The sequence below is a fragment of the Myripristis murdjan genome, chromosome 3 (genome assembly GCF_902150065.1).
Source record: "Myripristis murdjan chromosome 3, fMyrMur1.1, whole genome shotgun sequence".
NCBI classification, from domain to species: domain Eukaryota; kingdom Metazoa; phylum Chordata; class Actinopteri; order Holocentriformes; family Holocentridae; genus Myripristis; species Myripristis murdjan.
In genome coordinates this window covers 31,517,095-31,543,727 of record NC_043982.1, presented here as the reverse complement: position 1 = coordinate 31,543,727, position 26,633 = coordinate 31,517,095, and the positions used below count along the sequence as shown (strand labels likewise).

Genomic DNA, 26,633 nt, shown 5'->3' with positions numbered 1-26,633 from the left:
GAGGGATATCTAAAAAAAAAAAAAAAAAAAAAAAAGTGAAGGCTTTACCCAAAATGCCAAGCAATGCTGCAGTGGGCTGAAGTTGATGATAACAAATAATAAAATAGGTCAACGTTTAAAGCAAAGACTGACTATGGGTACATTCACTGATACATCTATTGTGTACAGCGTATCACCTCCCTACTCTCATGCACTTCAAATACACAAATTCATTATGTCCATTAACTGTCAACATCAAAAATCACAAGTGTATACCAGAGTAAAAAACAATTTCTTTCATCTCATTGATCTCCATTTCATTCTGTTCCACTTAACTGAACTCTGAAGAAATCCATTCATATTGCATCAGTTACTACCACCAAGGATCATTTTATAATTTACATTCGCATAAACACTAACAATCAGACTGCTTTTCGACTGCTTCAGACTGATTTTACTGATCAAAAACCCTCTTCATTTCTCTCTCCCACAGCGCACTGAAAACACTCCCCCATCATAAAATATATAATACATTTTGTCTTTCATTACATCACTGATTAAAGCCTTAGCTCTTGGGCATCAAGCTTTGCATACAAATGTTTATTTTTTCAAATACTCACTAAACTGTCCAAGAGCTTGGGAATAATATATGCCAGCTCTGTTTTAGAGTGGATTTTCTTTTTTCTTTTTTCATTTTCAGCCTCTGGGTGTGGTAGTGTAATTTCTTCTTTCTGCGTCAGTGACGAGATTCATCTGTCAACCTCTTGACTCTGGAGCTGCAGGCATACAAGCCTGTCTCTGTGGGTTAAAGTGCAACTTTACCCTGCCATTGCACTCAGTTCCCCTGGTCAGTCTCACAAAAAAAAAAAAAAAAAAAAACATCTGGAGGTGGAGGAAATCGGTAGGTTTAATAATAATAATACTGCAAAGAACAAGTGCAAAACAAAATGAAATAAGAAGGGCAGAATTAAACAAGTCACAACGTTTTCTGATATAACAGTAATTTTACACACAGTTGGAGACTATTAAACTTTCCGAGGAAAGGCATATTGATTATTCACACATGTTCTCGACTTGGCATGGCAGAATTTGCTTACACTTTGAAACCTTGCAGTTTTTCTTCCAGACACTGCAGAGCCAGTTCATTGCAACCAGATTTTGTAAGCTAAGAGCTTACAATAATTCAACTGGACAGGGTATGTGATTCCAAACATATGCAGTAAGAGGGTGGGGATGAACTATCTAATTAACAGGGTGTGTTAGCTTGCTTAAATGTGTTGGCGCTGGGAAGCAAAAGCTGCCAATATCCAGCTCTGGTTTGTCTGATGCCATGCTAACTGTCCTCCAGCTGCCACCCAGCTACTTGAACTACTGACAGCATTTTCTGCAACATTCAGTCACTCTTTGGCCTGTGTAGGTGGGTAATGGTATTAGCACTAGTCGCATCCTCTCAGAGTAGCTGAGTAGCATAAAAACACTTGTATTATGATCCGACTTGACTACCTTAGCAGACACCATTTGACAATATGAAGTGGCTAAATCTTGCTCCTGCTCTCTTGTTGGCTATTTTGACCTCTACCAACAAATCCGCTGCATCCACAACTCCTGGTTTTTGTTCTGCATCTTTGAGCACTCATAATGTTGCATGCATGTCTTGTCAAAGGTTGCTTGTGCCATGTTTTGCCATCTTGACTGTCAGAAATACGAGTATAAAAACAGTCTAGTCAGCCAAGTGTTTTTAAAACTAAATGCAACATATTCTCTGGCATTAAAATCATAACTAAAACTTGGCATTCACTGGTAATTTCAGGGTCAGTGATCCAGACTTGTAAACCAAGGGAGGAGCGACTCATGTTTCTTTTTTTGGTTGTCACTTTCAACTACTGACTGACAGTGAGAAAATGCTGGTTCACTATGTTCTGGCAGTTTGTACTCAGATTACATCTCACTGCATATTACTTACTTCAGATTACATCATTGAACATTCTCACCTCATCATTTTCTCACTGTGAGCAAATGATGAGCAAGCTGTCATTGCATGAGTCTGCAGGGCTGACTGTATGCTAAGTGATGTCTGGTCAACCCTGATAAGGGTGAAGGGATGAGGTAGAGCTGGGCCTCTGGTCCATAGATTCTTCATACCTCACCAAGATACACTAGCATGATGCAATATCTTAAATAAGCGCTGTTGTAAAAAAGTGTTGCTGGGTTTTTTTTGTTGTTTTTTTTACCAAGCCAGTTTTAGACTATCTTTTTAAAATGAAGCTTAGAATGTCTTGCTACTCCAGCATATTCTACTTTCCAAACATATTCTATTCAATAATGCAAGCTAAATAAAGTGATGTTTATTATGAGAAACTGCAGGTCACTTTTTTTAAAATCACTGTTAAGACTGTTTAGACAGAAGTCATAGTTCGGCTCACATCACAGTCTGGAAATCAAGGTTCAGTGCAAGTTCAGTACAACAGTAAAAAGCAACAAAAGCCCCAAAAGCATAATGCTAGGTTTCTTTTCATTTATTCTGAACAGACAGTGGTGCACGTTACAGTTTGTTCCACCTAAGTGTCGTTTAGTCCCCACTGAGGTAGTTGGTACAGGCTGTAGTGTATTAAGCAGTAGAGCAATGAACATACACTCAGGCTGTTTTAACAACTAAATTATGATCAAAGCTTCCAATTCTTCATTATGAACACCCTTAATTTCGGCTGAATACCTCTCATTATCAACTGGGAAATAGCTGGTTAAATCAAAAAGGCCGCACATCTGCACAGCATCTTGAGACCAGGACCACTGTCTGAGATCAGTTTCCTATCCATCACAGAACTGGCTTATAAATGTCCCTGGGACACTCACGATACACCAGTGTATCAACCAAAGAAAAGGATGTGGGAAACGTGCCCATTTTTCCTTCTGTCATGTGGGGATGAGAACTGAACAAAATAAAACAAAAGAGAACATTCTCATATTTCAAAATTAAAGCAGATCCACTGAAGAAATGGCACATATGGAAACGCAGCTAGTTTGCAGAGTTATGCTTCAAATATTCTAATCATCATACCTAACCAAAATAAAATATCTGACCAGATTTGCTGCGCAGTTTAGGGTTAGCCTCAGTGCCTCAGTGTTTTCCCTATGTTTGTTGGTTTGGCGGAATATATGAGGCAAAAGCAAAATAGCAAAATATGTAGAATCAGGAATGGTACAAGTAGCATGCCCATGCTGATGGGTGATAAGGCACAAACACACACTTGGACATTACTTTCATGTCTGCCAAACAACCCACGCCACTACATGCCTCCTCATGAGCAGGTCAAGAACCGCTGAGACATCTATAAAGTTGGGAACCAAAGCAAATGCACATGTACCGTGTGTGTGTGTGTATGAGGGCGTGTGTGCGTATGTGCACATGTGCAAGGTCTGAGGTCATTCCTCTTCATCAACTTTTTCAACTCAAGACTCAAAAGAGAAATTTGTGGGGTTTTTTTGTTTTGTTTTTTTTTTACTTGCCCCGAAGCTGAGAATGCGTCATTTGGAAATCTGTCCAATTTATTCATTTAGCTCTTATTACTGAACACCTCCACACGTAAAACACATTGAGGCCTCTCCTCTGTAAACAGCCCCCCACACAGCATTTGAGCTGTGTGGAAACTGAACTGAAACATATTATAGCATTGTAATGAAGCTTACTCTGCCAATTGGCAACCTAATAATACCAGGTCTGTGACCCATTTTGGGTCGCGACCCTAGGTTTGGGAAATGCTGATCTATATCACAGGTATGAAGAGTGGTACAAACTAACATTATCAACCAAATTTGACAGCTACAGGTCATTCAAGCAAAACTACAGAGCCACCTTGAGCTATGCTGTCTTTCATTTAGAAACTAAACTCAACTCAAAGTCCCTAAAAACATATAGCTGACTGCAATGTCATATAAAATAGATATTTAGATAATGAATAAAGTAGGCTGCAGAACAGAATGGTGGCTATTTAGCCTCTTGCAAATTACTGCCACTTTATTGACCAAGATGGATTTTTGCATGAGACACAAGATAAGGCACTTGGGTAATGTTTCATGCATTTGACACACAGTATGTGCAGTCAACACCTCAACTGCTTAAAAAAAAAAAAAAAAAGCACAACAAGCACAGTGACCTAATTCACTGCAGTTCTGTGGATGCAAAACACTGGATAGCACTACCATAACTTCCCCCGTTCCACTGCAGAGCCAAATGATGGGCCAAAGAATGCCACTCATCCTTGCCACGCTGTCAGCTTGCTAAAAATACAATGCAAACCAAATACTGGAAGCGCACATTACATAAGGATTATATATAGGACAATCCTAGGCTCATACTTCGCTTTGTCATGACACCACCTCTCTGTCTGTCTGCTCTCAGCCTGCTCTATATTTGAGGTATAGAGAAAATCAGCACTCTCAAGTTCACCATGGAAACAGATGAAACGACAGTAGATATTCTACATTGTTCACAGAAAAGTTTGTTTTTTTGATAAGACACCAGCAAGCCTGATTGTGAGGGTGATGGGAAGGATTTATATGTTTAATAACCAAAAGAATTGGAATATGAAATTATAATTTAAAAATCTGTTGCATCACTGTGATGATGGAAAGCTGTTGTCTCTCTTAAAACGACTTTCAAACCATCGTGTAACTACTGGTTGGCGTAAACAGGAGGTTCAGTCTGTGCAGCTGCAGCAGAACAGTTACTATACAGTTTTACAAGTTAAGCTATATTTTCCACAAAACAGCCTTGACTTTAGATGAGTTAAGTTTGCTGAGAAGGCACAATACTTTGCAATATCCCACTATAGCAGATTTGCTTCATGCATCTTCATGAACAGATCATACTGGATCCAGTCCCAGGAGATGCATCCAAAAAATTCATAATTGTGACTCATGCAGAACCTGACACGACAGTAAAATTTGGCATTACAGCTCAGCCGGTCTAAACAAAAGGTCTTTATCACTGGCTGCCCTACTTCCCTTTGGCAGACTGGCCTGAGAGGAAAGCTCGCCTTGGTCTTGAAGTAAACACCCAGAGAGAAGTCACAACTGATTCCTCCAAGCATAAAATGCAGTGACCATTTAAGAGAGGATGTGCTCAAGCCACACATCTCTTTAAAAGGTCACTGGAGCCCTTCACAGCCATCCTGAGGCACTACAGTAAATATTTATATGTTTCTGAATCATTTGTGGCATTGGCTTTATGCAGCACAAATGCCTTAATACAGAGTTTTTGCAGACCTTTTATCTTCATGAAGTTGAAATCAGCATACGATTACAAAGCATCCTAAAGGGCCAAATGATGTGGTTAATGCACTGAAAATCTGCTTTACACTGTGTCACAGCTGGATGCACAGATTATCCAGGTTATAATACTGAGTAACAGTAACAATGCAGGCTTGGGAGCACTGTGAATGATCATCAAGCTGGAGAAAGAGTCTTGGTGGAAAGCACCACTGGCTCAGAATTTTGAACGACTCAGCCACATGAAGAGCCTGCTGCCAGAGCCGTACACAAAGATTCCCACCCCAAACTCCCTGACCTATAAGCCACAGCAGGAGTTCAGGGAGGAGCTCAGTAAGATGTCCAGACCCAACAAACCTTCAGTCACTTCCACAGGGGTTTGCTTAAGATAACGTGACGAGGCAATGTTTTCCAGCTGTCTAAAGTTCGGGAGAAGCAGGGAAATGAAATCCAATCATGGTTTTCTCATATGAGGCTCCGATAGCCCCATCAATGCTCTTGACTCCAGCTGTACAGACATCCAGCAGAGACAGCCACATCAGGGCAGACGCGTGGAGGAGGTAAAAAGGAATGTGCTCAAGAACATAAACACAAGCCAGTAGGAAGTCTCACTGGCCAAGCATCTGCTTCCAGTTAGCCAAGAGGGGTGGGCGTTTAGTTCCTGTGTTTTCTGACACTGTCAAGTCCTGTAATATCTGGAAGGAAGGGTGACTCTGTGAGAAATTAGTAGTCTATGTTCTATGCCTAATTGCAATCCCAACACTTCTGATTTGTGATTCAAGCTCCTCGGCTTGAACAGAATGCTAAGTGCAACTTGAGCAGTTCCATCTTTCTGCTGTTTGACTGAGAGTGTAACATCTTTGACACACATGAGTAAGATGTAATTAATATGGAGGTCTTTCTGCCTCCCCCCGTAGCTGTGCCCTATAAATACTCTGCTCCCAAAAGGGTATGCAAAACAATTACGAAAACAACCACAAAAGCAAGCGATATATCCACAGAGGAATGAGCAACAAACTTTAGATTTGGTCAGCTCTTGGGCTACTGTGACAAGATCACATATTTAGTGCAGCTACTTTGGGAAATTTATCTACTCCAGCATCCCCTTTGGCAGATAATCAAATTCTCCCTGATACCGCTGTCAGTTAAATTTATTGGACTCCAAGCATTAAACACATGCCTTAATTGTTATACAAAGGCGTGAATGTACAAAGGCCTGCATGCATGGGTTATAATACAGATATATAAGCTTCAGCCAATAGTCTTTGTATTTTTATGTATGTATCTGACTACTCGACTTTCACATTTGTACTGTGAACATCCGTGCTTTTGCCCAGGAAAAACTTCCCCTCAGGGACAAATAAAAAATGTCTACCCTAGTCTATCTTCTAACCAGCCAACATTCAGAGATTCAACCCTATTCTTACAAGACAACAGTCAACACGCCATCTTCCATGAATGATGCATTCCTTCACTAGGTCCCCCACTAACAATCATTTCACCTTGTTTTGACGTGTTAAGTTGTAGCAGCGTCTGCACCATTTAGTGTAATTCTGAAAAATGCATTAGTGAGATGCATCATTTCTCCGAGTTTTGGCAAATCTAGTCAGTGCTGTCTGAGATCTGGTGCATAACAAATGGATAAACAAACAATTGATGTAGCAATCAGCATATTTATGAAAATGCCAGAACACGTTGTCAAGATACATCACTCCATGTCGCCATGAGCAGTTTCTGAGATGCTGCATACAACACAGACAGACATACAACAGTTACTAAGACCAGTGTAGGAAAAATGTAATTATCTGTCCCAAACAAACAACATATTTACTCTTCATCTGGCGAGGATGGTAGATGTGGAATAGAGTCCCAACATATTGAACTCAGATGCCTTGAATATCAGCCTTCAAGGCTAGTTTAAATAATACAGCTATGAAGTGGGACCTCAGCAACTGGTTCCCTGTGCGTTTTAGTCAAATTTAAATTTCTCATTTCTATTTACTTCATCTTAAGGAAATTTTAAATCATTAGGATGTCACTGTCACTTTTCTTTGATGAAAGGCTCAACTTTAGTGGGGAAAAAATAGCTGAATTGCTGAAAATATCAAAGGAGAGGTGATGCCTTAAAGATGTTTTGTTTTGGCATTTTTTCCCCATAATTTAAAGATATTGCTGATTATATTATATTGCTGACTCTCATGGGGTGTCATCAACACTGACTAGATCTGTTAAAAAAAAAAATGAAATAAGAAAACGCATTTGGGCAACGTCTTTCTAAAAACACTGAAAAGCTTTGGAGAATGTATCTCTCATTACTTCCACTCTTGGGACCCACAGCAGACAACACTTGAGCCTCCAGAATAAGAAGAGAGACAGAACTTTTTGTCTCTGCGTGTTATTCAAAAGCTTTGTGAAATTTACTTCCCAAGACTTTCCAAACAAGCATCCAGGCTATAGGAAAGCCTGCTGCTTTGTTCTCTGAGGCACTGGAAGTTTATCTGCAGCATCACCACTTATTTTTGAGGCCAGAAAAGCTTCCTCTTTTCTTCTAAATCAAATCTTCAAAGTACAGCACTTGTCAAAGCAGGAGGAAGATGCTCAGGGTCAGTCACTGAGGTGGTGTCTTTTAAAACTGCTTTAAAGAGCAGTGTGACTCATGCCCCTCAGGTCTCAACTGTTGTCATACAAATCCTGAGCAAAATGCTGTTTACTATGTAGAAAAGATGCTCAACGGGTAGAATATAGGAGAAACAATGACTATGTTTTCATGGAATGCAATGTTCCAATATTAAACCCATTAAGAAAATACTCAAAATGAGAAAAGTTCATGTAAATAGCATGTTCTGATTACCTTAACCCAATCAGAGTTATAGTTGGAGTAAGCATAATTGGATACTTACATACTTGAACTAACTCATAGCATATTTGCATTTTAGGCAGGTTAGTGAGGCACCTTTAGCCATTCATTCATTCATTTTTTTATTTCATTCATTTATAAAAGAAAAGAACAATTTAATATAAATACAAACATTCCCAGATCTTGAATGAAAGGGAGCAGAAAGAAGAATAATCTTATTTAATCTGCCACTTTATCCCAAGAAATCCATTTACAAAAAACATAATTTAAAAAACAACAACAAAATAGCCATGTATAAACCTTTATCACACTATGAATTTCTATTGGAGCTCATGTGGCATTTTGCGACACATACAGCAATCCAGCTGCTTGGTGGTATGTGTTCTTATTCATGCTTGCGTTGTGACTTGTGGCAAAATCTCCCAAGGTCGCAAACGTGTTTAACGTTACTGCACACTCTCATCCAGTGCCAAAGTGTTTTTGTGATGGCATGAAAGATAACTTTCCGACAAACAGTACAGAGCAGGCATAGCACAAAGGATGCCATGTGTCACGTTACACCTGGTAGGGCAAGGCTACGTTGGCCCCTGCACTGCAGAATGAAAATTAGAAAATAAATGGAATAGCTGTACAGTCGGATTATGTAGTCCATGTGAAGAAAGCCACTGTTCAGGTTAGCAGTTTGAGTCCAGCTGGATCAATAAAAATGAATGTGCTAATGGTGCTGTAAGGAGTGAATATAAGTACCTTGGTTTACTTTGAATGTTCAAAATTTTCAAAGATGTACTGTACATTTTTCACTTGATACCCAACTCATATGTAAGGTAATCTTTCTATCCTGGCATGAGTTGAAAACTGTGGTGTGTTTGTTATGGATAGTGAGGCACAAGCACCAGCAAACCATGATGGACTGTGATGCAGCAGCGTGAGACACTGTGGCAACATAATCTGCTTGCCAGTCACTGATCCTGCTAAAGCTGAAAAAAAAAATCTCAAATACTGGAAAAAAAGACATCCCAGTTTGTAAGCCTTACATACTGTTTCACTTGTACAACATATTTCATAAATGACCAAAGACAAAGTCTGTCTCAGGTAAGGCTGCCCCCTGAAAGTCAACAAGTTGAATCATCAGTCATAGGTTAGACCTGCGCAATCCATTCAGAAGGTGGCGTTGAAGAGTCATCGTTTTTTGGTTTGGGTTTTTTATATAATAACTGGGCACTGCAGTGTAACAATAAACAAGACACACTACTTTAAATATGCACTGGAAATATACTGTAACAGGGAATGGAAAAATCTTAGGTTTTCATATCTGGTAGATGCACAATTAATTGGATAAATTACCTGGAGAATTGCGGAGAACACGCTGAAGCCCATGTGACAGTAACTCTTACGGTGTTACTGTCACACAACATAAACGCTTTGTTGTCAGCCACTCTGCCCAAAGTCAACATGAAAGCATGTCACATGCGAGTGCACGAAATAAAGACCTTCCTACAGTAGCAAAAAAAAGCTGATGCCACCCACTGAGCTGGCAAAATATAAGGATCACTATCCAATACTGTCGTAAGCAGTCACACAGACATCATGTACCATCAGATCAACTTGTCATATAGAAAAGCCAACTCTGAGCTGAAACTGAGTGAGGTACAGCTCTAGTCTCAGTAAAATTGGTTAAATTGGCCTAATGTGTACTTTAAAACAAACTTGTCTCACTCTTTTGAGTCAAAGCTCAGGTCGAGAAAACTGACCTGAACTAGCCTGTTAACGAAAACCAAATCTACAAGACATTACGATTTCATCTGTGGTCATATGAAGACAGAAAAGTGCTAATGCACAGCCCTGTGGGAAAATCTCCAAGAAACAGAATCTCCCAACGTGACCTCTTAATTCCCTTGTTGGCAGAAAACCATTCTTAAGACTGCTTTCTCATCTTCAAGTCAAATAAGGTGACACGTAGAATGGTATACCTTTGTTTTTCAGGCTGAAGTCTTCTCTCTATGCCTTTTTCTTTGGAGTCTGGGTGCTTTGATGCAATGTCAGTCTTTACTTTCGCCTGATATGCATCGACTTCTGCCTTAACCATGACAGAAAATGATGAGAATCAAAAACAATCTGTTATCCTTCTAAAACTATTAGGCGTATTAGCCTCAACAGTCCAGGCTTTGTTGGGTCAAGATGGTGTATGTCTTAATTCAGTTTAAGTTACATCTATTACATTAAAAATTCCAAGTGTGTACATTGAAAAAGACCAAGTGTGAAATTGGCCTACACTGTAATTTATTCCTGGAAAAAATGCATGTAATTCCACAACAATGTTATGCCTCATAACAAATTAACACTGAAAGTTTCCTCAATCCACTGTTACAATAGGCCTTAAGCTGCTTTCCAAACAAACTGTTATAGTGTCAGGTACACACGCAAGGACCAGGCTCCATCTTCAGTTTCTTGCATTTTATTTATGTAGCAAAAAAGTCCCTAACATACCAGTCTCAATGACGCTTTGAATGCCTCAACAGCTGGTGGCATGATCCTTTTTTTTTTTAATATATCAATATGAGAAACTGAAGATGTAGCCTGCATGTTGCACGCACACCTGATGCTATATAAACCGCCTTTGGAGCCTCATCCTTCAACTAAGCGCTGCTACTTACAACGATAGATGTACTTTTGTTTCCTGCAGGCCAGGGTTTTCACTTACTTTAGTTAGGAGTAAAACACATCTGCTATTTACTCTCAGCAATCCAATACACTGTCTACATGTCATGGTTCTCATAAGCTTTCTTGTAATTAGATATCATAAATCTGTGTATCTTCTGTAGTATTGGCTCTAACCCAGCTCCCACTAACTTTTTGGAGGAGTAACAATTTTCACTCCTTATAGAGCTCCTATTAAATACAGTCATTTACTGTGTATGTAGGCTTACAGTATAATCAGATAAAGTGCTCAGTTCACACATTAGCTTTGAAAATTTGGTACTGGTACACCTTAACTTCACATTTACCCTAAAACAATGCCCACCACTAATGGCCAATGGCTGGTTCACATCTACCATTTCTATTTGTCCAAGTCTGTCCATTCAGATGTGTGAGGGGTCAATCAATTCTTAAACTACTCCACTACCCTTTGATTGAACAAAATTGATTCCACCCTGTAGAGCTGCAACGATTAGTAAAATAATCAATTAGTTGCCAACTATTAAATTAATTAACTATTGACTTAATCACCAACTATTTTGATAATCAGTTAATCATTTTGAGTCACTGAGTCGTGAAAAGGAAAATTTCTAAATTCTCTGATTCCACCAAGACAGTACCTTGAGCTGTGGGAAATTGTGATCAACATTTTTCACCATTTTCTGACATTTTATGGACGAGAAAATACTTGACATTTTAATTGATGATGAAAATAATCATTACTTGCAGCTCTACTATCCATCTGACACATTTTGTAGACTACTCAGTGATTCATTCAACATAGAAAAGAGCACAAACAACAACTGAAATAAGTGAATTATGTTCTGACAGATAACCCTGCAATGAGCTAAGAATCTTGCTTTAGCAGTGACAGATCCTGCCCCAACGCCCAAATTCATCCTAACACCAGATGCCACCCACCAACTGAGGAGACATCCTGCCTTTCTCCCTCCAGACAATACTCTGTGAGCTTACAGCTAATTAGTGTTTGTGGATGGTATTCCCTGGGAACATGTAATCCTGTGCTCAGTTGTTCTGCATGCAAATCTATAGCAGTCTTTCTTTCCCAGTACAATATCTTCTTGTGGCCACATTTTGCATAAAACATAGGCCTGGCCTACAACGTGCTGTATTGGTCCTGCTTGTCACAGTATCTTGCTTTTATCACATCAGTCTCCATATTGCTGACAGATGCAGCCTGGTCCTACAGCATCTTGTCCCTCAAACATCAATGTGGTATCATCAGCAAGGCACCCATAAAGGCAAAAATCCAAGTAAGGTGAATTGAAACATATTACTACTATGGGGTTGTAAAGTCCAATGTAAACTTGTCTGCATAAACAAATCTCTACCAAACCAAAAAAAACACAACATTCAAACCTGGAATCCATGATATTCTTTTGTGAAAAATCCACCCTAAAACAAATTAAACAGCTACAGGCAATGTGTTGTTGTTGATGTTTTTTTGTTTGTTTGTTTGTTTCATTCACACGGTGCACTGACCAAACAAACATAATGTGTGTAACATCCAGATATTTCCAGCAGCAACAATGAACTCTGGAAGCAAAAAAAGTTTAAGAATTTTAAAACATCAGATTTTTATTGTCTGTCTCTAGAGCACCAATAATTTTGCCCCAACATTCAACAGTCATCCAGGGAGAAATCCATCATCAGACAGGCCCAGATATGAGTTCCTCCACTGGCAGTAGTCTCAGTAGGATCAGCATGCAGTGCAGCCACAAGACAGGTTGTATTTTGAGTAAGGTGTGACATTCACATTTTCCCAAACTGCAAAACTTTTCCTCTGGTATCTTGATGACTCTCTTTGCCAGCATATAAAAGATGCAGCTGAATGCAACATGCTCATTTTCCTTCTCCAGGGGCTGCTGAAAGGCATTCTGGTAAATTAAGAAAACATGTGAACTAAACTGGAAGTTGATAAGGCAGGTTGAGGGAAAGTGGCATGACAAAAAAATTAATTAAAACATATCACAAAACATGTCCCCGAATACACTGAACAGTACAGATTAATGATATCTTGCAATGCAGGAGTATTATTCCTTTGAGCAACACGTGAACAGCAGACCTACTTCCTTATAACAGTGCCACGTGAATCTAAAGGCAGATTCCAAGTCTCTGGTATGACAACTGGAGAGAAAACAGTCAAACCTTATGCAAAGCTAAAAATATCAGGTTTCTATTCACTGCCAAAGGAGCAGGCTCGGTACTGTGGGTCCTGGCCTTGGTGGACATGTTCGTGTTCTCTTAATTGTGCAAGACCATAGGAATAACATGCAAGCTCTGCCTCAGGCTTTAAAAGACATCAGTGCCACATGAGGGTTAAAAGGTGTCAGGTACGGCTGGATGGCAAGCATTAACCCTAAGGGTAGTGTTAGGATAAGAGGAATCAGGGTTACTGGGTGTACCTGCACTCTTCAATCAGCTAAGCAGACGTTGTCTTGCTCTCTGTCTGTCTATCCTTTGATCTTATACTCACTGCAGTAAATCCTGCCCCTGGATCTGCACAGGAGTATACAGCCTGCCAGAGTTGACTGCAAATGCACTCAGTTCATGCTATTGGCTCACGTGTGTGACACAACTGCCTACAAGTTTTCCTCTTTAGCATTCCAAAGTGGCGGCCCAAGTCCTCTGAACAAGAACAGACAAGACAAACTGAAAAAAACAAACATCCTGCCCATCATTTGCACAACAACAGAATTTGACCATCTGAAATCCCATGAGATGTGCAAACTAACACTTAAAAAAAAACAAGGGGTAGGCAGACTCCCACTGGGGTTACAGTGTGGGTTACCTTTCTGGAATGCACAGCTGAGGTTTTAAAATCATAGGCTGGTGAGTATTTCTGTCACATATGATTTGACCAGACTTGCCGGTTCTGTGTGACACCACTAAAACCTGAATGTGCAACAGGAATTTCTGTGTAGCAATCCTCCAAACACGGCTGCTCCCTGAATTGCACCCCTACATCAGCTCAAGTATGTTTCCCTAACAGCTCATCTTCCTTGCCATGCATGGAGTTTCCCATACCCATATTTATATGCGATGATCCACCACAATCTGAGACAGACCCACCGCAAATAGATTTAGTAAAACTGATACTTTATCATGGCTTTTGCACACAAAGTTTTTACCATGGCTATTGCAATACACACAGTCCTTTCCCACTGATGGACTGTGTGTTTGTCCTGGCACCACAACTGCCAACTAAAATACCTGAAAACTGGAAAACACTATCATCTGTTGTAATAGGGGACTAAAAATCCTTTACACAATGGGATATGAAATTACTATCCTTACTCACATTGTGGTAGGAGAGAAGGGCATTCCAAATGCATCATTTGGCAGACTAGGTGAGAAGAACTTTTTTTTTTTTTTTTTTAATGTGTGGCAGAAGTACAAGCAGAATCACCTAAAATATCCCTTGGCAGGGGAGGGGAAAAGGAGAGAGCGCCGTTTTGGGGGGTTATTTTTAGCTCTAAGCCACCACCGCACATTAGTGGGTAAAAAACACATATTACCAGAGTATACCTGAGAAGGTCAGTGTAAACGTGAGAGAGAGAGAGACTGGAAGTGTTTCCCCTTGCATCATGCCATTCACAGTTGGCGATAAATCTACACGGATTAGGAATGACTGCATACAACCTGTGGCACATGCGAGGCTAAAGCAGGCTCGGAGTAACCATAAAAGCGGCGAGGAAAGCATGGTCAAATCCTATCAGGTTAAAATTGACATTTATGGCAAAAATAAAACAGCCACAGTGATGACACACAGGCAGACAACCGTGTAAGTGCGCCGACAGAGGCGGTGTGTAGCAGCTAGCCGGTGCAGGAATGTCTAGCTTGTCATGGGGACTAACTAGGATAGTAATCGGCAGCTGTTCACTAAATCCTCCGCCGGTCGCACAGCCGCTATAACGGTTCATCATTTCGTACTTACACCGTCTGTGAACGTCTAATTCGTCCTCACGCAACTTCGGCCGCTTGTCGCCTACCGCTGCTGTTGCATTTCAGTGCCGTCGGTGCGGAAGGTGAGGCGACTTGAGGTACTTGGCGTTGTTTTGTTTTCCTTTTTTTTTTTTTTAAGTCTAACGTTAGCTGTGCGACGTTTCAGAATAGCGAGCCGGCTGTCCGCTCCGCCGCCATTTTGGTTGTGATGGGAATCCGTCCCGCGCACACACATACACAGACCCAGACACACATACACGCGCACACGCGCACACACACGTGCACTTGTGAGTGGCAGTTACATCACAGGCAGCCTCTCCCAGCGGGATGCGTGCACCTCACTCACCTGAGGCTGCTCTAATGTTGTCTCTCTCTTCAATAATGAAGTAAACCCTCATCTACCAGCAGTTCATAATTTCACTGAAGACACTGATCGGTTGGTTAAACTTTTATCATTTTCTTTCTTTCTTTTTTTTCTTTTTTTCTTTCACTTCTAAAAGTCTAATTATCCCCAAGCTGTTGTACTTTCTACAAGAATTGAAAGACACAAATTATTTTTCTTTTCTTTAATGTGGTTTGATTTTTTTCCTCCCAAACCTACTTAATGCTACTTTGAGTATTTATTATCTCCGCCAATAGGAGTTGGATGGAGGATACTATGTTTTCGCCCCATTCTGCTTGTTTGTTTATTTATTTGTCCAGGATAGCTCTTGAAATGATTAATCTTGTACTTTCCACTAAAATTTAAACACTCCTTAATTGTTTTCTTTGATGGAGAGTTTAAAAAAATGATGCTTTGATTTTTTTTTTGTTTTGTTTTGTTTTTTGTTTTTTGTTTTTTTTTTTTCTCCCGCCAATGGGAGTTGAATGGAGGTTACTATGTTTTACTATGCCCTTTTCTCTTATTTGTTTGTCTGTTTGTTTGTTTGTTTTGTTAGTAGGAGTCATTGATAGATTTGCATGAAAATTGGTCATGAGGAATATCCATGAAGTATCCATGTTATGTTTTTTTCCATTATGAATGCTGCTGTAAATATACTTCAGTATAAAAATAAGTTACAATGAATAACACATAACAAAATGTAGGGCTTACTAATTGGAGTAAATGTGAAATCTCTTAGTAATCTAACGATAACAAATTGTGATTTTTACATTTTAATCGTTTTTTTTTTTTTTTTTTTTTTTTTTGGAATAGTGGTCAAATATGTTTTAAAATTGGAATCTGTAAAAATTTAAAAGGAGGGTCATTTTTTAAGCCAGATCATTTTAATGATTTTAATGTTTTCACAGATTCAGTCTCTCTGCTGGCCAGAGGGGGCGTGGCAGTGGCCTTCCCTTAAAAAAAAAAAGTCCTATCACCCAAAGGGATTCCTACAGCACCATGAAACTTTGTGGAGAGGAGGAATTAGCTTTTCACATCGATTAGACAAGGGCAGATGTGGCTGTGGGTGTTAGTAACATCTGGTGAATATCCAGCATGTGGAACTGGTCAGTGTGACAGCTGCATTGTGTCAACAGAGTTCTGCGCTCTACTCAGTGCCTTCTAGCTTTTCATTTAGTTTATCTTAATAGATGAACACTGAATCAGTCTTATTTATTTATCAGTTGAATGTATTAATGTCTTTCACTACGCTTCATTTACAGAGGTCTGTTCATACACAAAACTTTGCTTTAACTGTGCTGTATTTTTATTGAGGTTGTTGGTATTACTGTAAGTCTACCCCACTGGTTTTTGTAGTGGTATCTTATTTTTTTAACACTCACAAGATTAATAAAAAGAATTTGGTAAGCACAACATTTGTCGTGCATGCAGCTGGCTTACATTTTTCCAGCATCTCAGAGAGTCTTGTGATGTTACAGTATCCTGTAACCATCTCAGGTGTCTCCACAGTGTTTCACTCAGTTGAGGTCTGGTGACTGTGGAGGGAAAGCCATGTGAGTCAGCACTCCCTGCCGTCTTGGACCACAGACGGGGCTGGCAGAGCTTCGATGCATGCTTAGGCCCACCGTCCTGCAGGAAATTGAATCCTCTTCCACACAACTTTAAACCAGGGGGACGCATGACTCTGCAGAATATGAGGATACTTCTCTTTGGTCAGCGTGTAGTTGACCCTGAGCAAGACACCAACTCCAGAATCAGTGAAACATCCCCACACCTGAATATTTCCACCACCACATGTGACTGAAGGTTTTATGCGCTGCAGCCTCTCGCGCAGCTGGCCTCTTACACGAGCACTCATGCAACCACAAAGTTCAGACTTTGATTCATCAGCAAACAAGGCTTTCCTCCAGTCTTCAGAGGTGAAATGTTGGTATTGTTTGGTCCATGCTATACATTTAGGTTTGCTTTGTGTCTAAGTGCTTTGGAAACTGCTCTCCCATTGAAGTAACATTTCAGCCAAAACACAAAAACATATTGTTTCACTTCCCCTGATAGTACACTCTAATAGTCTATCCATCAAGATAAGATCTGAGTTATTTTGTGTGTGTTTCTAGATTGTCATGATCCCACTTCTTTCTGTTGCCCCAGTACAAAGGGGTCCAATGGGTATTTGTTCATAGAGCTGAAACCCTCTGAAATGTACATGTGATAAACTCAACAACAACAGGTCTTTCCAAAAACAATGGCACGGATACCCAACATAATCCAAAATTCTTTAATCCAGGGTTGCAGAGTTTGGGACTATTTCGTGCCAAAGAACGCAGACAAACTGTATCCATCCATAGCAGGCACATCTTGTCCATTCAGTCAATGTGATCAGAAGGAAATCAGGAGATTTTTAGGAAGTCAGCAGAGAGAAAGCATAACCAGTGGCTTCACTATAGCCTGTTTGTCTTTATTCTATGTGTGCAGCTCTTATTGCTGGTTGTGATGTAAATCTCCCTTTATTTTATGAAACCTGCATGTGACCACCCATAGCTGGTCATTCATGATGATGGTCGTTATTCAGAAATATTGGACTGCAGAATACTCCAACTGACCAATCAGAATTGAGTAAGCGGGGTCCTACACATCACCGTCGGCATCGTCGGCCGGTCAGTCAGCAGTTCAGGGGACCTGAGGTTCATATCTCCAAATGTATTTGATGGATCACCATGAAATCTTATGAGAGCATTCACGTGACCTTCATGTGAGTTTGGGTATGTTAGAATTTTAGCAGGTTATTTATACCAGATAAACGCAGGTGTTACTAATCACATTAATTAATATTCCATTACATTTAGGCCTAACTGAGCCTTTCCAATGAGCCAGCTTTCACAACACCAGGACACTGGCTCTGTTAGACCTGAATGGAACAGAGCTTTAATTCCTGCGTTTACCTGCTATTTCATGTCAAAATGGCTACTGCTGAGGGTCATTTGTTGTCTTGGTACTGATAATGACTTGGATCTCTCTAGATGTGATACAGTGATTAACGTTTGGTTGTCAGTTTGAGTGGTACCACCGCCAGCCCAGTTTCAGGGAGACATTTGTAAACGGATGATATCTAGTCATCCCCACGGCACCACCCCCCTTGAAAATACAGCACACCCTTGTAAATAGATATCCCTGTGGCCATGCCCCCAGCCCCCTATAGCTGAGTTGAACTATCATTAATTTCTGGATCTGCCCCTGGAAAGAAACGTAGCAAGGCAACTCTTTGCTTTGTAACAAAATATTTACAAGCTCTAAATCACTGCCTAATCCATTTTAGAACAGTAAATCCAACATGATTCAGCTGACAATTCATCTTCCAGATGTATTCTCTATTTTTCTGCATGTGTGTGGGCATTTGTATCTCTCTGATAGAGAGGTACAAATGCCTGAAATAGCAGAAACATGTTGAATTTTTCACTGCTCTAAGATGTTCTAACCAGTCAATAACAGCATTATAATATTCTGTCACAAAGAAGAGTTGCCTTGGTACCTTTCATGTATATACATTTGCTCTTGTCCATACCAATGAGCAGTTTTCTTTTTTGTGAGTTATCTATGCACTGGAGTGCTTCCTTTATTGACACCTCATGAATAATTTTGACCTGAGTAAGAAATCCTACACTGGATGTGCAGTACAAAGGAAAAAAACTAAAACGGTGACTTTGAATATCATCTGTAAATCTGAGGATTGCATCGCTTCCCTCCTCAGATCCATAGAAAGCACTTGAGGTGCTGCTGACAGGGCCTGGCTTTACTTTCCACTGTCACCCTCTTGAGCCTCAGAGTCATCACCTTCATGGTCCACGGAGTCCTGTGCCTCATCTGTCCTGCCAATGGACTGCAGTCCATCTACAAGTGTCAGAGCTGCAAGCGTTTGAGTTATTCACAGTCCCCTCACATACACAGAAACCTGGGGGAGAAACGTGAGAGCATGGACAAACACAGCAATGAGGGAATCCAACCACAACTGAGGCATCAAAGACAAATTAGCAAAATTAAGAGAAAGGATGTCACTGAAACTGCAGCGGGCCAAGCACAAACAGGGAGATGAGACAGCACACAGGCAGCTGGTCTGGTTCTTTGCTACCCTGAGTGCCGCCACAGGGAAATTGACAGCCAGACTCAGGAAGCATCATGGCAAAGTCTGTTCAGGCCTTTCAGCTGGGGAGGAATTGTGGTCTGCTTGTTGTCAAAGAGATGTCTTCATCAAGTGGTAGCTTCTGCTAACTGAAGCCACTAAATCGGGAATGATGAAAACAACACTGACACACTATGTTTCTCGCAAAAGGGCTCACTATGCACAACACTGAAAATGGAATTAACGCTTATGGAAGCAAAAGTTTCAGTATGTTATATATAGTAAATGGAACAAAAACATAATGAGGGGGGTGCTGCATTTGGCCTTTATACTGTGTTTCAGTCATGACGGACAGTCGGAAATTGCATTCTTCAACTTGGAATTTCAAATAGGAGACTTGAATCTGATTTCTCATGAAAATGTAGACAGGACAGATGCTCTTTGGATGCAGGTAAACAGCTGAGTCAGCGCATGGGGAAGTGCATGGGGCAGTTCATGGCACGTATTTGTAAATATCCATAAAGACTGCAGCCATTCCAAGCAAATAAATTGTCTGCTCATAGAAAAATATTTTTTAAAAATTGCATCGTGTCCTAGTGTACCCTTCATTAGGAAATAGATTATGTGTGATCTGGAGGCTGAAAAAGGAAAGGTAGACTATGTATTTTTCTATTTGACAGCTTAGGTCATTAAGGAATATTGAAGAGAACATAATGCACTGGCAAAATTTCAAAAAGAGAGTTTCATTTTTGTCCTTAAGAATATAGAGTGTAATTTTGGATCACACCCAAATACTGCAACTCAAAAAAATAAGTTTTGAGACTTTGTGAATTATGCCATGACTGGAAATGCAGTGTGATCCATACACAAGATTGTGCATGTATTTGGCACATTTGTCAACAGCTTCTGTCCTGTCGTGGTTTACAGTTTATGTTAACATGCAATCCAACATGTTGTCACCATACAGACACTGTTAGGTTGTTCTTTATGAGGCCTGCTGTGAGGTGCAAATAATCGCATATTGATGTTGGTGTCCAGATTGCCACAGGGAGAGAATTAAACCATCTGAGCAAAGGTTTGATCCCTTTTATAAAGCAAAGGGAAACTGCAATGCATCTATCTTGTGTGAAGTTATGAAGCACCAAATTCTACTAAATCAATGAATAAATAAATAAATACAATAAAAATAAAAACAAAAAATGGATTTTGTTATATTTCACTTCATTCTGGATAGGACTGGAACTGTATTATACATATTCTATATTTGCAAATCTTTGTCATCTTAAGGCCTAGGATTGTAGCTACTGAATTTATCCAAATGATTGGAAACAAGAGAAGAGAGGAGAAATACAAACTCCAGGTGAGATAAACTGAAGAAATATGACAGAGAGATAACAAAATGTCTAATGAATATCAAACCAAAAACGACTAGTAAGGTAAATAGAAGAAATATAAATCATCCATATGACATAATTTGGGTAAGTGAAAGTGTGGCACTGAGTTGGAGCTGTGTGTGTGTATGTGTGTGTGTGTGTGTGTGTGTGTGTGTGTGTGTGTTTGTGTTTGTGATGAACACAGAGAGAGGGAGTTACTGAAGGAAGATAACTACATAACTATAGTTCTTGAATGGAGAACTTGTTGGAGGATTTTGGAAAGTTACTGGTTATCTGAGTGCCTGATGATGAAAAACACATGTCGGTTTATGAATTCATGCGGATACTAGTTGATGCATGAATCTGTGAACACAAATATATGGGATGAAGGACATGAAAACAAGAGGAGTTGCTGTAAACAGAGCAGGAACAAGGAAACCCTGAGGAAACAAAATGCTGGATTACCTAAAGTTTGCTTTCATAAGTGTTGTTTCTCTTCTTTTTAAACATGAGGAATAGGAGCTGTTGGCATTGATGTTACTAAGCCCCTATCTACTCTTAATTACTTTGTTGACTGTGACTGACAGTTTCATACTGGTTTGCACGATGAATTAACAATGTTATTTTATGTTGAAGTATATGATGAAACTGGATGAAACAGATTGGCTGTGAGTAGGTGTGAGGCTTGTTTTATGTCAGCGGGGGTGGAGAGCAGGCAAAGCTTTCCATCCCTATGCAGCACTCAGGAATCCCCAAAGCTGTATAGTGCAATGGTTTTCTAACTCAGGGAAAGGGTTTTCATGTCTAATATGAAGAGAATCTTTCCAATCTTTTTTGTTTTGTTTTTGGTGGTTTTGTGGTACAGGGCTTGAAGTGAGAGTCTAACCTTTGTGCCATTCACTGTGGACCAGTTGCTCTGCCTCTGGGGAAGAAATATCTTGCTGTAACTCTGGTGACGTGCAATAATAAGGGCATTTTGGTTAGTGGCACGCAGCTGGGTGTTCACACTGCCCAGCAATCGCAGTATTCATTAAAAGCTAGTTGGATGTGACATCATTTATAACAGAAAGTAGATTGGAACTGCTGAAGATCTTTTTTATTCTCTTGACAAATTACTATTTTTAACTTATCCCTTTTTAAAAGAGAGCACATTGTTACAAGAACTTCAATGCATAGTTGGCATGCGGTTATATGCACATGACAATAAACTTGAAACTTGAGATGATTGCAGTGGATAGTTAAATTTTTGCTGTATTGATAAGTATATATTTTTTTAACGTCACATCAACAGGCCCTTTGTTAAGTTGTACCTTGAAACTTACAAATGTAATTTTTATTGCGGTGGACCTTTTAATATTTACACATCTTTCATGTTTTCAGAAGTTATCTAGCATTATTTTACATTGTAGCATTATTAGCCACAGATGTGATGGGTCCTACTATAATCTTGCTGCCTGAACTACATATTTGAAGATGTTTTACCTTCTCTTGGACAAACAGAGCAAATCTACCATCTTACACAGTTTCCCCTCAGGGATCAATGTAGCATTTCTGATTCTGATTCTGAGTTACAGCATCTAAAGTTTCAGAGCTGTAATCCTAATGCGAATTCAACACTGGCATAAAAACTAACAAAATGTAGTTTTATCACATCATAAAAAAATTCTAAATTGTCCACATAACCATGAAGACAACCTGGTAGTACAGGTACAAAGAAAATTATTGTAATTTAGAATTTTCAGTTGCAATGAATGATATTTCAAACTGAGATTTTTCCCACTTTCCTGTGGCACAGAAAAATAAACTGGACAGAAAAGGAACAGAGACAACAAAATAGGTTCTTCGGGCACCATGGAAATTAAAACATACGTCACAGGCTGTTACAGGATTAGGTAGCAACAGTTCATTCACTGGGCTGCCACATATCTCTACTGCCATCTACTGGATATTATTACCAAACACAGTTCCTTCACAAAACTGACAAAGCTTGGCATGACAACACAAAGATAAAAGTAAACCCATAGTCTTGACACAGAAATTTCAAACCCATACTTTTCAAATAATAGGATTATTGAACTGTAATTTTATGCAGTGCTCTTAGCATTATTGGCACACAAAGAAGTTGTAATTGTGCTTCTCCCCGCATTGCATATCTGTTCAGTGGCATTCCCTTGCCTTCAAGACTATATTTCCTTATGGAATAACAAATCCAACAGGATCCATAATTAAAAAAAAAAAAAAAAAATACATAAAACCCGGATTGAAGCTGAGCTGCTGACCCTGTGTGTGGAAGTTCATTGAAGAGGGAATTCTGAACAACAGTGAATGTCCGCTTACACTAGAAAGTTTGTAGTACAGCCTGTAATACTAGATAAAAACTGACAATCCAGTTATGTGCTCATTATCCTAAAAGTTCTTGTCATCTTTAAAAATTTTCAGCAATTAAGTCCCCCAAGGCCCCAACATGGCATAATGGTGAGATTCTAAACAGTCTCAGAGGGCATTACAGGCCCACAAGTTTACAACAAAAATAACAGGGTGACACCCCCTGACTTAATCCTTGTAGTGGGCCAAACCCCCCCCCCCCAAAAAAAAAAAAAAAAAACTGAGAAAAAATGTCGAGAAGCACCACAGAGAGAGGAGGTCCCGTCATGACCAGACAGGTGTGCAATAGGCTTTCGAGCCTGTGGGCAAATCATGTCATCAGTATGGTACAGCCATATTACAAAAGTAAACAGGTATGACTTTCCTCTTCACTTACAAGTCAGATCTCAAATAACAAAATTGTTGGAGATGAATAATGATAAAGAATAAATATATTTACTAAAAAACATAAAATATATGCAGAAATATATATAGAATATATGGAATGACTAACAATCTTTATTCAACCATATGCCAGGCCATTCAAAGTATGTAGGAAAAAGGTATCCAACCTGACGCTTGGAGTAAGATCTGGGGATTGATGCATAAAGTCTCAAACTCGGTCAGCGGTAGCATTTTTGTTTGTTTGTTTATTTGTTTTTCTGTGGCTCTTTTTAAAAATCCACAGTTCCAAAGTGCTAGACAAAAATATAAAAATAAATTAAAATAAAAGACAGAATGAAATCAGTCCAATTTCAGTGCATGGGCATATCTTACATAACAGCAATTAGCTCAGCCTAATGCACCCCAGGAGCTCTGACCTACGTTGGCATTATAATGAGGTAGCCAGATATTTCTTCCACAGGAGATGGAAATGCCCTGAACTGATGAGACTCTGGTCCCAGGTGGTAGCTGTAACATATTATTAAATACTCTGTCGCCTTCCATCCCAAATATGCAATCTGAACTATTTAGACCAAGGTGCATGGAATCCAAGTCTTGCTGCTTGCTTGTATCTGTGCTGAAACACTCCAAGGAGAGTTGAATTGAGGGCAACTGGACTTGTTTGTAGCGACTTGAAGACCGAGAGGTGAAGCCTCTTCAAGAGTCTACACCCGAGTCTATCTGCCCTTGACTCAACTCTTGTTGGACAACCATGACTTGGATGACTGAGCATCTTAACACACACTCATGTAGCCACTAACTGGAGGAAAACTGAAGCAATAACAATCGAATCTGGCTGTTATGAAATGTCAGTGTTAGACAAAATGACCAGTAATGTCAATATCATACATTATCATATATCATATGTGCAGCTTCACAGGGAGAAAATACAGAAACTAACTGACAATTATAACCACATAACAGTCACACTGTTAAATTTAATTCCCTTTAACTTAATCATGCAAACAATGGCAGCAAACACAGTCTTTATTTGTTATTTTATTACATTCCTGTCCTCTCACTCCCTTTCCCATATATCATTCTTCCATTTTCGTTATTTTACCACTTCCTGCTCTTTTCACTTACCCATTAGGGGATTCCTCAAGTAATCACAGCTTAATGAGATAATGTGCATCTTTATGTTTTTTTTTATGGCACATTTAAGCAAGCAATAATATGAAGTCTCTCCTTCAAAGTGATTAATTATAAAGTTGAACTGTCGGCTGGCTTTACTTGCAAAATACCTGCAGTACATACACAATATACAAGATACATCCTATCCATTTGTTGTTTTTTGCATCTGATATGGCCTTATTGATATGTGCCAATTACTGTCTTATTGATAAATGTTGTTCAAATAATCTTTCACACTGCTAAACCAGAAGTCACTTTGGGGAATCACAGGAGAGGCTTCGTCCAGGATTTGAACTCCAGTGAGTGAGAATCCCAGGCCAAAGTGGCAGCTTGTTCGAACTGATGCTCTTCTATTTATGAGCAAAATTTTCAGCGTGGTGTGCTCTGGGTCCTGGGCTTGACTCCTGGTACTGATCCAAGTTTATGTTCAGTTACCATTAAACAGACATCCAACTGGTTGTAGATGTCTAGGCCAAAACGAGGCTACTCAGGGTGTACAAGGTTTGCTGAAAATCCATCACATCTTCTGCAGTATTTGACGTCATTATGTAGCGTGTATGGGCTTCTCTTGTGCATATTTTTACATTTACAGCTGTTAATTCACTGTTTAAATATGTAATACTGTATTTGGTCTGAGATTATTATATTTGGTCTGAAACTGGACAATACACACGGTTGTTTTGGTCAAAATTTATGGAGAAGTCATGGAAAAGTCACTGAAAATCACTGGTAAAAGAAAACGTCAGTCCTTCTTAGTGAAGACCACACCTTCTCTTGTTACATTAAAAATATCAGTCTTGAGTTACAGGCCCAGTCCCTACTACCTTTTATTCTGTCAAGCACACTTTTCATGCCATTACATCAATCGCTACAAGAGAAGTTTAAAAAATTAGGCAAAGCTATCAGACAAGCAAAAAAGAGAGGAAACTTAAACTTCCTTAAACAAATAATCAACTGCTTTTTAGCAACCTTGCATTATCTTATTTTGCCTTATCTACTTCATAACTCAACAAGCCCTACTGAAGCGAGTGTTAATGTCGTCTGTTCAAAGCCAAGCCGAGCTGAGCTGAGCCACCATCATAAAAAAGGATAAGTGACACGATGTAAGTATCATTCCTTCCTCAGTTCTTGTCCAGTTCTTGTCTAATGTACGTTGATCAGCTGCAGAATGAAGCTATAGAAAGGAATTAAACAGTCAGTAGGATCAAGGGAGCCAATGCTTGCATTTGAGCAGGGCCCCCAAAACCTTGAATCTGCCCCTGCTGGACAGCTAACCTGAGGAAGGTCCGAGTACCGAATCATCGTCATTAACAAAGACACTCTAATTTCTTCACAGGACACACTGTGAAGAGGCTTTTTGTTTGCAAATAAAAACATAACATCTTAAAAAAATAGAGGGAAACCCAATATGGTTGGTGCATTATGTTTTGCTTGTATATTTTGTTTTTAGCATTTTTTATGGGCCCCTCTGATCAAACCATCCAGTAGATCTTGGCTGTGTTTAATGGCTCTATATGCGGATATATTTGTGTCACCAGGGTCCAGGCCTCTGCAGTAAGACAAGCTGTACACACACACACACACACACACACACACACACACACACACACACACTCAGTTACTGGAATTTCTCCCCTCTGCTATTGATTTTTGATGGACTTTTCAAATGTTTGCATGACTGGCAAGAGACATATATGCCTTTTCAAACGATTCTTCCCCACTTCCATGCATTAGAGGTCAGGAGACAGGCAGGATGTAAGCTGGCAGATACACCGCTCTACAAGGAGTGAGAAATGGAAATGCAGTCAGGGGTTTCTCCATCGGTCAGTCTGTCTGACAGCCTGGGGAGCTGGAGGGAAAGTGCAAGATGCTTATATTTTATATTTTTGCTGGAGGTGACAAGAGTCAACCTTCACACAGGCAGCATAGTGTGGTGTGGTGACCGTTGATGCTGATTGGCAGGGGAAACATATTTTTTCATGTTGTTTTATTAGCTGTACAATATGTTCAGCCTTCGGTTGATTGGCATGACACATTTTTTTTCAAAGCAGATTG

The 26,633-nt window shown here is 39.7% G+C and overlaps 1 protein-coding gene across 3 annotated transcripts in view; it reads right to left on the bottom strand.

The window, feature by feature from the left end:
• Positions 1 to 15,018, bottom strand: part of LOC115379445 (C-myc promoter-binding protein-like) — a 75,935-nt gene extending 60,917 nt beyond the window's left edge. For all 3 annotated transcript variants that reach the window (XM_030080127.1, XM_030080134.1, XM_030080145.1), the window contains exon 1: positions 14,760 to 15,018. The gene's annotated coding sequence lies outside the window, so the exon portion shown is untranslated. The remainder of the gene's footprint in view (positions 1 to 14,759) is intronic.
• Positions 15,019 to 26,633: the final 11,615 nt, after the last annotated feature.